This window comes from Rhinopithecus bieti, unplaced genomic scaffold, assembly GCF_001698545.2.
Source record: "Rhinopithecus bieti isolate Rb0 unplaced genomic scaffold, ASM169854v2 scaffold_1599, whole genome shotgun sequence".
Taxonomy (NCBI): Eukaryota; Metazoa; Chordata; class Mammalia; order Primates; family Cercopithecidae; genus Rhinopithecus; species Rhinopithecus bieti.
Genome location: NW_016804139.1, coordinates 192711 through 205204, shown reverse-complemented (window position 1 = coordinate 205204; position 12494 = coordinate 192711). Strand labels below are relative to the sequence as shown.

At 45.6% G+C, this 12494-nt stretch overlaps 1 long non-coding RNA gene across 1 annotated transcript in view; it reads right to left on the bottom strand.

The window, feature by feature from the left end:
- LOC108525925 (uncharacterized) overlaps positions 1 to 6610 on the bottom strand; it is a 19582-nt gene extending 12972 nt beyond the window's left edge. The window contains exon 1 of the long non-coding RNA XR_001884370.1: positions 6408 to 6610. This is a non-coding gene — a long non-coding RNA (uncharacterized LOC108525925). The remainder of the gene's footprint in view (positions 1 to 6407) is intronic.
- Positions 6611 to 12494: the final 5884 nt, after the last annotated feature.

The following is a 12494-nucleotide window of genomic DNA, read 5'->3' as shown; positions in this document are numbered from 1 at the left end:
AAAAAAAAAAATAATAAATAAATAAAATAAAATTAAATTAAAAAAAAAAATTCTTAATTGCTTCGTTTGATGTCTTTTCAAGTAAGTGAAATATACACCTTTTTTCATATGAAAGTATATATAAAATATGTATTTTAATAAAATATATATTTTTTAAGTTCAGTGAAAAAATATATATATTACAATTTTCCAAGTAAGTGAAATATATATAGTCATGTCAACAATGGACTGCATATATGATTGTGGTCCCATAAGATTATAATACTGTATTTTCACAGTACCTTTTCTATGTTTAGATACACAAATACTTCCCATTGTGTTACGACTGCCTTTGTTTAGATACATAAATACTTCTGATTGTGTTACAGTTGCCTACAGTATTCAGTACAGTCACGTGCTGTATGGGTTTGTAGCTGTACCATATATCCTAGGTGTGTAGCAGGCTACGCCATCTAGGTTTGTGAAAGTACACTCTAGGATGATCACACAATGACGAAATTGCCTAATGATGTGTTTCTCTCTCTCTCTTTTTTTTTTTTTTTTTTTTTTTTGAGACAGAGTCTCACTCTGTCAGCTGGGCTGGAGTGCAATGGCACGATCTTGGCTCACTGTAACCTCTGCCTCCCGGGTTCAAGTGATTCTCCTGCCTCAGTGTCCTGAATAGCTGGGATTACAGGCATGCACCATCACACCCGGCTAATTTTTGTATTTTTAGTAGAGACGGGGTTTCACCATGTTGGCCAGGCTGGTCTCAAACTCCTGACCTCGTGATTCGCCTGCCTCAGCCTCCGAAAGTGCTGGGATTGCAGGCGTTAGCCACTGTGCCTGGCCTCAAGCGATTGTCTCACCTCAGCCTCTTTAGTAGCTGGAACTACAGGCACGTGCCACCGTGATTTTGCCATGTTGTCCAGGCTGGTCTCGAACTTTTGACCTCAAGTGATCTGCACGCCTCGGCCTCCCAAGGTTCTGGGATTACAAGCATGAGCCACTGCACCTGGCCTGAGTACTCTATTTAAAACGCACTCCTCTCCTGTTACTCTCAGTATGGCTTTGTTTACCTTCATAGCAATTAGCCTCACCTGAGGTATCATATTCTACTCATGACTCCTCTGATGTAAGCTCCATGAGGCAGGGGCCGTATTTGGGCCTTTGCTTGTTCCCAGTGCCTGGCATGGAGTTATCTCTCAGCAAATATTTGTTGAATGTCCGGACGTGGTGGCGCATGCCTGTAATTCTAGCACTTTGGGAGGCTGAGGTGGGAGGATCATTTGAGCCCAGTCGGTTGAGGCTGCAGTGAGCCATGACGGTACCACTAAACTCCAGCCTGAGAGTCAGAGCAGGAACTTGTCTCAAAAAAATTTTTTTTTAATTGTTGTTGAATGAATGCTTGGAGAGCCAAAGGAGCTGATTTAACCTGTCAAAGGCGTTAGATCAAACAGGCAGGGCCAGTTTTTCAGATCTGAGAGGGTGCCCAGGAGTTCTTCCCTCTTTCCAGCCCCTCAGTTCAGTTTTCTGGAACAAGAAGGCAACACTGCATTTGGATAACCACAGCTTTCTCTCAAAGGCTTTTGACTCTGCAGTTGGTTTTTTGTTTGTCTGTTTGTTTGTTTGTTTTGAAACGGCATTTGGCTCTTATCACCCAGGCTGGAGTACAAGGGCGTGATATCAGCTCACTGCAACCTTGGCTTCCCAGGTTCAAGCAATTCTTTTGCTTCAGCCTCCCAAGTAGCTTGGATTACAGGTGTGTGCTACCACACCCGGTTAATTTTTGTGTTTTTAGTAGTACAGGGTTTCACTATGTTGGCCAGGCTGGTCTTGAACTCCTGACCTCAGGTGATCTGACTGCCTCAGCCTCCCAAAGTGCTGGGATTACAGGTGTGAGCCACTTTGCCCAGCCAAACATCTTTGATCTCTGACAGTCCACCAGACCATTCTGACTACCTGCCCACCTAGTAATTAGTTATTTCCTCCTTTCCATGATCGTCTCCCCCCGTTAACAATTCATAGCATATTTATTAATTTCCTGTTATGAATATGACACTATGTTAATAATGTGGATGCTTTATTAAAATGCAAAGTGACTCTTCCTCCTCAAGTAGGGTAGAGGCAGTATCGTTTAGTGGTTAAGGCAGAGAAGGATACGGATGACAGAACGTCTGGGTTCAAACCCTCTTTTTGTTTTTGTTTTGTTTTGTTTTGTTTGAGACGGGCTCTTGCTCTGTCACCCAGCCTGGAGTGCAGTGGCACTAACACAGCCTGGGCTCAAGCAGTCTCCCGCCTTGGTCTCCCAAGGTGTTGGGATTACAGGTGTGAGCCATTACACCTGGCTCAAACCCTCTTTTTACTACTTACTAGCCATGTGACTTGTGCAAGTCACCTAAACTCCCTAAGCCTCAGTTTTTTGTTGTTGTCGTTTTTGTTTTTTTAGATGGAATCTTGCTCTGTCGCCCAGGCTGGAGTGCAATGGCACGATCTCGGCTCACAGCAATGTCTGCCTCCCAGGTTCAAGCGATTCTCCTGTCTCAGCCTCCATGCAGCTGGGATTACAGGTGCATGCTGGCACGCCTGGCTAATTTTTCGTATTTTAGAAATGGAGATGACAACAGTACTTACTGCTAGTGAACCACGAGTTTGTTAAAGTAAGCTCCCAGAGCCTTGCTCGGCATAATGCTACCACTAGATGACCTTTCATGGCTAGCATAGAATTGTATTGTGTGCCGGGCGCAGTGGCTCATGCCTGTAATCCCACCACTTTGGGAGACTGAGATGGGTGGGTCACATGGGGTCAGCAGTTTCAGACCACCCTGACCAACAAGGTGAAACCCCGTCTCTACTAAAAGTACAAAAATTAACTGGGCGTGGTGGCGCATGCCTGTAATCCCAGCTACTCAGGAGGCTGAGGCAGGAGAATCGCTTGAACCTGAGAAGAGGAGGTTGCAGTGAGCTGAGATCACGCCATTGCACTCCAGCCTGGGCAACAGGGGCGAAATTCTGTCTCAGAAAAATAAAAAATACAAAAGAGTCATATTGTGAAGAGTGTCTATGCATCGATAAAAACTGAAATAACAATATGTGGATTGGATGACTCAGTGCAGTGTTTATACACACAGTGGACACAGGGGACATCCTGGTATAATGGAAAGAGCATGTACTTGGAAACCATGCTGGCCTGCATAGGAGTGCCCACTCTAGCTTTTGCTAGCTATGAGATCTTGAGACCTCCTTCATCCACAGTTTCCTTGTTTGCATAACATGGACTTGAATTTTTGCTTATCGGAGTATTTGTGAAGATTTAACAAGATGCTCATTTCCTTCCCTGTGAATGTCTATTGCTGTTTAGAAATCCTGAAGAAAAGGCAAAGACTGTTCTGATTGAGTTGGGAAGTGGGTATGAAGTCAATACCTCACTTGGTTAATCAGAAGGACTCCTTTTAGTGAACGGGATTAGAGCTTTGATTGAAAAAAAAAAAAAGCTGCTGGGTGCAGTGGCTCACACCTGTAATTCCAACACTCTGGGAGGCCAAGGCAGGCAGATTACCTGAGGTCAGGAGTTCAAGACCAGCCTGGCCAATTAGTGAAACCCAATCTCTACAAAATATTCAAAAATTAGCCAGGCATGGTGGTGCGTGTCTGCAGTCTTAGCTACTTGGGAGACTGAGGCATGAGAATTGCTTGAACCTGGGAGGCAGAGGTTGCAGTGAACCAAGATTGTACCACTGCACGCTAGCCTGGACAACAGAGCAAGACCCTGTCTCAAAAAAAAAGGAAGGAAGGAAGGAAAGAAAGAAGCTAAAGAAAAATTGTTCTATCAAAACAGAATAAAAGAGGATAATGATTTAGTCAAGGAATGTGTTGATGTCTGTATCATATAGATCCTTATCTTGTAATCCATGTTATAGAATCCTAAAAACTCAGCCTCTGAGGGGGACCAAGGAGCTCTGTAGCTTATTGTAGAAGCCCCTCTATAGACACTATCTCCCAAAAAGGGGTCATCTGACCTCTATTGGAATACTTCTAGGATGGCCAATTCACTGTTGCATGCGGCTGATGATTTTGCTTTTGATAACTCGAACTCTTCCTAAGGTTTGCCCCCAAATTATTCCTGCAGCTGACTTCCACCAGCCTCTGACAAAGCACATTTTCCCATCTCTTCTCTCTGTGACTTGGCAGGGATTAGATTTTAATGGTTATCTACTGAGCAGAGTACTTTACAGTTCTTGGTAATAGCCCCTTATTCGGGAAAATCAATACCAGAAATAGTTGAAGCTTTAAAAAAATTCACCAGACATCTATCTGAGGTGGTTTAATAGCATGGCATTTGTAATTCCCACCACAGTCTGCAATGCAGTGGTGAGCACTGGCACTGATAACAGTGATGATATATTCCATAGCTAAAATATATTTCTTAGTATCACATCTCAAGTTCATTTTGTCAACATTATTGAGCATCTTACTAGGCTGTGGAAGGCACTAAATCCAACATAAACCTGCAAGCTGGTTTTCTCTTTCAACTCCTATTATCATTGTTTAGAACCACATTCATGAGATGTGATATAAAATAACATGATTGATGCTCTTAACAAAGCCATGAATGGGATGGGGTGGAGGGAGGCGGCTTAAATGTGCGCTAGAAAATGTTGATGCAAGGCTGGGATGAGGATGAGGAGAGTGAGGGACCTGGGACATAAAGTCTAAGGATCCTGTCCACCTAGTCCCTGCTCCTGTCTTCAAGGCCTCTTCTAGGTCTGGCATTTTGTGACCCAGTGCATACACATGAAGTGTGTGGTCTTCAAAGTCACCACCTGGGAAACCTTGACTTTCAAACAATGCTTCTATTGTTCACACTTTAGCAGTGGTGCTTGAGAATTACCTTCAGAGCCTGCATTGCATTTTTAAATTTCCATATGTCTTTGGGGGAATGATAAATTTTCGTCCTTTGGAGGTAGATTTGATTTTCAGAAACAGACACAAACCACCTGTGGCCAAATCTAGGGATTAATATGGAGTAGACAAGCCATATAACTCTATGTGGAATCAAAAGTAAATTTTCACTTGTGTGTTGTAAATTAGCCTTGAAGGCGATCTTGACGGAGGGGGCTGCAGAATGTGTTTTGAGCTAAAACAACTTTCCAGATTGGTACATGTGCTCTGAAGGCATCCACTCCAAAGCCATTACTTGCTCTATTATGAGAGTTTGGGAGTGTTTATTCTCTTTTTTTTTTTTTTTGGAGATGGAGTCTCACTCTGTCACCCAGGTTGGAGTGCAACGGCACCATCTCGGCTCACTGCAACCTCTGCCTCCTGGGTTCAAGTGATTCTCCTGCCTCAGCCTCCCGAGTAGCTGGGATTACAGGCATGTGCCACCACACTTGGCTAATTTTTGTATTTTAATAGAGACAGGGTTTCACCATGTTGGCCAGGCTGGTCTCAAACTCCTGACCTCAGGTGATCTGCCTGCCTCAGCCTCCCAAAGTGCTGGGATTATAGGCGTGAGCCACTGCGACCTGCCTGGAGTGTTTATTCTAAAAGTCACTTTGATTACTTTCTAGTCAGACTCTGTATTATTGAGTTAGAGTAAATAGAAACCATTTAACTTATCTTCAGTCCTTCTTCTTAAAGGTTGTAAGTGTGGAGAAATGAGGTAATACTAATATATTACAAAATACTAACATATTTGCTTTATGATTAAGAGTTGACCCTTAAGAGAAATTGAACGGAACCAAGACATCTTAAGTCCTCTTTTAATCTCTCAAACATCTCAATTTCTCTTCAGGTTTGATTGAAATGTTTCATGTTGGGGAAATCCAAAGATTCCTTGGTGAGTTATCTCAGTCAAAACAGCAAAGAGGGACCTTCTGATATTCCTACTGCTGATCTGGAAAATCTTAGCTGGCAGAGAAATGAAGAAAGAACTGAAGGCCCTGCAATCCAACCAGTAAGCAACTTCAGACAGTTCCAAGAGCTCAGACTTGTTGACTTCTACTGTGGTCATGTGTTGGGCCAAAGTCTGAAAAACAGAACACCTGAGCTCCATGCCTGAAGACCATCCCAATCAATATTGTACTCACTCTTTTTTTTTTTTTTTTTTTTGAGACACAGTATCACTCTGTTGTCCAGGCTAGAGTGTAGTGACACAGGCTCGGCTCATTGCATCCCCCTCCTGGGTTCAAGCAATTCTCCTGCCTCAGCCTCTCGTAAAGCTGGGATTATAGTCACATGCCACCATGCCCAGCTAATCTTTTTGTGTTTTTACTAGGGACAGGGTTTCACCAGGTTAGCCAGGCTGGTCTCAAACTCCTGACCTCAAGTGATCTGCTATCTCTGCCTCCCAAAATGCTGGGATTACAGGAGTGAGCCACCGTGCCCGGCCGGCACTGGGCTCTTAATCTCCCCAGATATCTACTTACCCATTTGCAAGTCCCTGCCCCAGACAGTAAGCTGCTTCTCCAGCTTCCCAGATAGCTTTTATTCCTTGTGAGAAACCAGCAGTTTCAGATGTCATTCCTGAAATTCAGTCTGAGCTTTTTCAGGCCTAAGACCTATTGGCCACTTTCTGCTGACGTGGCCTTCGGGTAGAAGTAACCTTCAGTTGGGCTTCCCAGCCACTTGAGTTTGCAGGAAACTATTCTGTATAAGCCTTTGAAAAATGGCAAGCTTCAAAACTCTTACTAATCTGTAAGTTGGAGCCTTGGGGACATATTTACACACCCTGGTAATTAATTGTTTGATAGCAGAGTTATTGCTAATTGTTTTATGGTTTTGCAACTCTGTGTGGTGGCTTACAATTGGTTCTCAGCCAGGCCGGGAGTGGTGGCTCATGCCTGTAATCCCAGCACTTTGGGAGGCCGAGGCGGGTGGATCATGAAGTCAGGAGTTCAAGACCAGCCTGGCCAACATGATGAAACCCCGTCTCTACTAAAAATACAAAAATTAGCTGGATATGGTGGCACTTGCCTGTAATCCCAGCTACTCAAGAGGCTGAGGCAGGAGAATTGCTTGAACGCAGGAGGCAGAGGTTGCAGTGAGCCAAGATCATGTCACTACACTCCAGCCTGGGCGACAGAGTGAGACTCTGTCTCAAAAAAAGGAAAAAAAATTGGTTCTCAGCTGAGACCAAAGAAACATGTGCCTTCAGGATATATTGAAACAAGAAATTATCTTTGAATGGGTGGAGTGATAGAGGGAAAGTCCAAAGGTTTATTATGCTTGAAAGCTAAAGAGGAGGGGAGCAAATACCTCCTATGAGCTGGGCACAGGCATGCTGTCAAGTGATGCTCTGCGTTATTCTATTTGATCCACTGGTCTAAGAGGGTAGGGTCATTGACTTCTTTTTAGCAGTTCAGAAAGTAGAGACTCAGAGGAGTTAAGAAACTGCACCAACTCTGGCTGGGCATGGTGGCTCATGCCTGTAATCCCAGCATTTTGGGAGGCCAAGGCAGGTGGATCACCTGAGGTCAAGAGTTCGAGACCATCCTGATAAACATGGTGAAACCCTGTCTCTACTACAAATACAAAAATTAGCTGGGCGTGGTGGTGGGCACCTGTAATCCCAGCTGCTCAGGAGGCCGCGGCAGGAGAATCACTTGAACCCAGGAGGCAGAGGTTGCAGTGAGCCGAGGTCGCACCATTGTACTCCAGCCTGGGCAACAGGGCAACAGAGCAAGACTCCGTCTCAAAAAAAAAAAAAGTAGCCAGGCATTGTGGCACACACCTGTAATACCAGCTACTTGGGAGCCTGAGCCAGGAGAATTGCTTGTACCTGGGGGGCAGAGGTTGCAGTGAGCCGAGATCGCGCCGTTGCACTCTAGCCTGGTCAACAAAACCAAAACTCCATCTCAAAAAAAAAAAAAAAAAAAAAAGAAAGAAACTGCACCAAGTCACAGAACTAGTGAGTGGCAGATCCACAACTTTTTAACCCAGAGTCCCAGTGAGGCTGGGAATTACAGGAGAAGTCAGAGAGGGAAAGAACTGGCTATCGAAGTGGACAAGTGATGTAAGAAGTGTATTGGAGGACAAAATCCTTGAAGAGAGAAGCCAAGGGAAGAATGTGGAAAGGAAGATGAGGCCCCAAATAACCCTGGTTCAGTCATTAATTCATTCAACAAACATTTACAATTCCAGCTGTTAAGTTTTCTTCAGAGCCTCAGCTGCCTCAGCTCAGCCATGAAGAGCTATTTAAGATGCATGTCATCCTTAAAACCCATTTACCAGGTGTGTGTATCAGATTTCCCAGCTGGACTTAAACAGCTGCAGTTCTGACCTCTAACCCTTGACTTCTAGTAGCAGATTACCAGAATCCGTATCTCAGCTTGTATATTTCCTAGCTGTGAGACTTTGGGCAAGTCACTAGACCTCTCTGGGCCTTTGTTTCCTCATCTGTAAAAGGGGATAATAATGATAGTAACTACCTGGCACACAGTGATCATTTATCGGACGTAAGTTGAGTTCTGTGGCCTATAGCCTAGGATGGAACCTGGTCTGTCTTCCCCTCACTAACCTATGGTATGAACTTCAGACGTTTCTAATGCAGACCCAGCCTGCTTCACTCTTCTTTTTTTGTTGTTTTAACAGAGACGGGGCCAGGCATAGTGGCTCACGCCTGTAATCCCAACACTTCGGGAGGCCAAGGCATGAGCTTAAGACTTCCAGACCAGCCTGGCCAGCATAGTAAGACCCTCTCTCCCTCTATTTTTTGGTTGGTTGTTTGTTTTGAAGACAGGGTCTCACTCTGTTGCCCAGGCTGCAATACAATTTTTTTGGCTTGCACCAAACATAATCGCAGCTGACCGTGATGGGAGGAAAAAGGGGAGCATGTGCTGGCAATCCCTAAAGCCATGCATAGCAGAAGCTGAACCCCATTGCTACATAGATCCTTTGACACATAAAGGCTAGATCTTGCGTCTCCCCATTTTGGACTGGCGAGATGTGTGGAATCAACCCCAGAGATACATCCAGGAAACTCGGTGGAGAAAGAACTCTTCGGGAAATACACTGTCACCCCTCTTCTGGGGGACCCCTGGGGTCTCCAGCCCCTGGTGTGTTTTCTCCTGTGCTGCCAGCAGGCATAGCCCCGAGTCTATGGGCCGCAAGCCCCTTTTCTCTGCTGTGGATGTGGTCGACTGGGGTCCCATGAATGGGCCGCTCTCAATTTGCTTTCGTTTCCAGCCAGAAGATTCTCTGGGCTCAGGATGGAAATGTAGGTCTGCTCTGAGGTGTACTGACTGGATTCTAAGCTTCATTTAGAATAAAACATTTTATGAGTAAGACAGGGACTTGGGAACGTGTGCTGTCCCGTCTCCCACTGGGGCGTTTTTGGACTCTGAATTGTGTCTCATTTTAATGCGATTGCTCCAGGGACCTTGACCTGGTCTGGCCTTTGCTCAGTTGTGTGGCTTCCATTGCCTCCAACGCCCTTCTGCCTCCTCCTTGAGTAATCCCCACTCCCTGTCAAGCCTCGACTTAGGGGCCACTTTCTCCGGGAAGCCCCCATGACTTCCTTATGACAAGAAGTTGCTTTGCCTGCTCTGGGGTTTCCTCTACCCCGTTTCCTCTCTTAGGCCACAGGACATCATAATGCACTTGCTTGTTTAATTGTCTGTTTCTCTTTAGACTGTAGCCCTGAAGGGCAGAGATTGGGTCTGACTTATTCACTCCTGTAGCCTCAGTGCCTAGGGTGTTGGGCTGATAGAAGGTGTCCAGTGAATGTTGAATAAATTAACAAATTGAGATCTAGGGCAGGGTGGGTCTTTGAGTCTACACAATAGAGATGATCTAGAATAACACAGAACTTTTGGAAGAAGGAAAACAAGCCAGGAGCAAGGCGTGGTGGCATGTGCCTGTGTCCCAGTTACTTGAGAGGCGGAGGTGCGAGGATTTCTTAAGCCCAGGAGTTTGAGGCTACAGTGAGCCATGACGGTACCACTGCACTCCAGCCTCGACAACATTGCGCTTTGCCATGCAGGCTGGAGCATAGTGGCACCACCATTTCTCACTGCAGCCTCAACCTCCTGGGCTCAAATGATCCTCCCACCTCAGCCTCTGGAGTAACTGGGCCTACAGGCATGCACCGCTACATCCAGCTAATTTTATTTTTTTGTAGAGGTGGGGTCTCACTATGTTGCCCAGGCTGGCCTCAAACTCCCTTAATCAGAGGTTTTTTTGGTTTGTTTGTTTTTGGTTTTCTCAGACGGAGTTTTGCTCTTGTCGCCCAGGCTGGAGTGCAATGTCACAATCTCGGCTCCCTGCAACCTCTGCCTCCCAGGTTCAAGAGATTTTCCTGCCTCAGACTCCCAAGGAGCTGAGATTACAGGTGCCCTCCACCATGCCTGGCTAATTTTTTGTGTGTTTTTAGTAGAGACGGGTTTTTGCCATGTTGGCCAGGCTAGTCTCAAACTCCTGACCTCAGGTGATCCACCTGCTTCAGCCTCCCGAAGTGCTGGGATTACAGGCGTGAGCCACTACATTCGGCCCTTGTTTGTTTGTTTTTAAGATGGAATCTCCTTCTGTTGCCCAGGTTGGAGTGTAGTGGTGGGATCTTGGCTTACCGCAACTTCCGCCTCCCACATTCAAGTGATTCTCCTGCCTCAGCCTCACAAATAGCTGGGATTACAGGTGCCCAATACCACGCTCAGCTAATTTGTGTGTGTGTGTGTGTGTGTGTGTGTGTGTGTGTGTGTGTATATATATATATATATATTTTTTTTTTAATAGAGATGGGGTTTCACCACGTTGTTGGCCAGGCTGGTCTCAAACTCCTGACCTCAAGTGATCCTCCCACCTCAAACTCCCAAAGTGCTGGGATTACAGGCATAAGCCACCCATGCTCAGCCTCGAACTCCTGAGCTCAAGCAATCCTCCTACGTTGGCCTCCCAAAGTATTGGGATTATAGGTGTGAGCCACAGCACCTGCCAGCCCTGTCTCAAAAAGAAAAAAAGAAAGAAAGAAAGAAAGAAAGAAAGAAAGAAAGAAAGGAAAAGAAAGAAAAGGAAAACCAGAGAGGAAGGCCCCTGTGTGCCTGCTCACCAAAATACCCACCTTGCTGTGGCACTCTTTCACCCCTTCCAACTACTGTCAGTTTTTAAGCAGTCAGAACTTCAGGAGCAAGAGGCTGCTTGAATAGTTTGCTATTTGGTGCTCCCAAACCTTGGTGGATGTGGGTCAGCTTCATCAGAGTTGGAGCTAAGTGCTTGGTTACAAGTAATAAAGTTCTCCTGGAATTCCCTCAAAAAGAAAGAATGCTCGTCCCAGAACTGTGTGTGTGGCGATCATAAGGACAGAATCTAATGGAATGCTAGCAGCAGGAAGTACAAGAGGACGCAGACTTCCTGAAAGCATAGCTGTAGGCCGTCTGCATCCAAGCTAGCACCAGGGACCTTTTGTATCCAGAAATTCATGGATTTTCACCTTAGAGTTGCACCATCAATATGATGGGGGCTCTCTGGGTGTCTGCTCCTCTCATCTCCTTGTGTCTGATGGGGAACTCTTTCCCGAGAGAAGCAGAGGATTGGCCCCAGCTCATCATGCTATGCCAGACATAGACACGGGCTACTGGGGATGGGCTCCATTACCAATCCATTTGTGGTTGGCAAGGGGTGTACAGAAGAAAGCAAGATCATAGGATGCCACATGTGGTCCTGCAAGCAGGCAAGATCTGAGGTTGAGTGTGCCCAGGACACATGCCCAGGGCAGTCTGTGAGACCAGTCCTCTGCTACTCAGCTCCCCGCACCAGGGCTCTGCTCAGAGGTGAAAGCCACAATTCGAAGTTCACTGGCTTGGTCCTCAGTCCTGCCTCATGGACAGCAGAATGTAATATTTATTGCCCCCCTACAGACTGGGTGTCAAGATGAAAAAAAAAGGAATAATTCTAAATCTCACACAAGGGCTTTGGAGATCAATGAGGTAATTTATATGAAATAGTTTGGGCTCTCTGGGAAACAAAGTATGGCATAAATTTTGGCTTTTTCACTGGATGGATCCTCATGCCAACAACTCACCCCAGTTGATGAAAAACTTGCTTGGCTGTATAGACAGCAGGAATGTGTAGGCTGCTGTCTGAGTTCAGAATGGAATATTTTGGTCAGGCATGGACTTCCTCTAACCAAGATGTGGACAGTTGTCTCAAGACTTTCTCGGGCCGGGTGCAGTGGTTCACGCCTATAATCCCAGCAACTGGGGAGGCCAAGGCAGGCAGATCACCTTGAGGTCAGGAGTTGGAGACCAGCCTGGACAACACGGTGAAACCCCATCTTTAAAGTACAAAATTACAAAATTACAAAAAATTATTAAAAATACAAAAATTAGCCAGGCGTGGTGCGTGCCTGCAAATCCCAGCTATTTGGGAGGCTGAGGCAGCAGGATCATTTGAACCTGGGAGGCAGAGGTTGCAGTAAGTCAAGATCGTGCCACTGTACTCCAGCCTGGGTGACAGACTGAGATCTTGTCTCAAAAAAAAAAAAAAAAAAAAAAAAAAAATTTTTTTCACAGGGCAACATA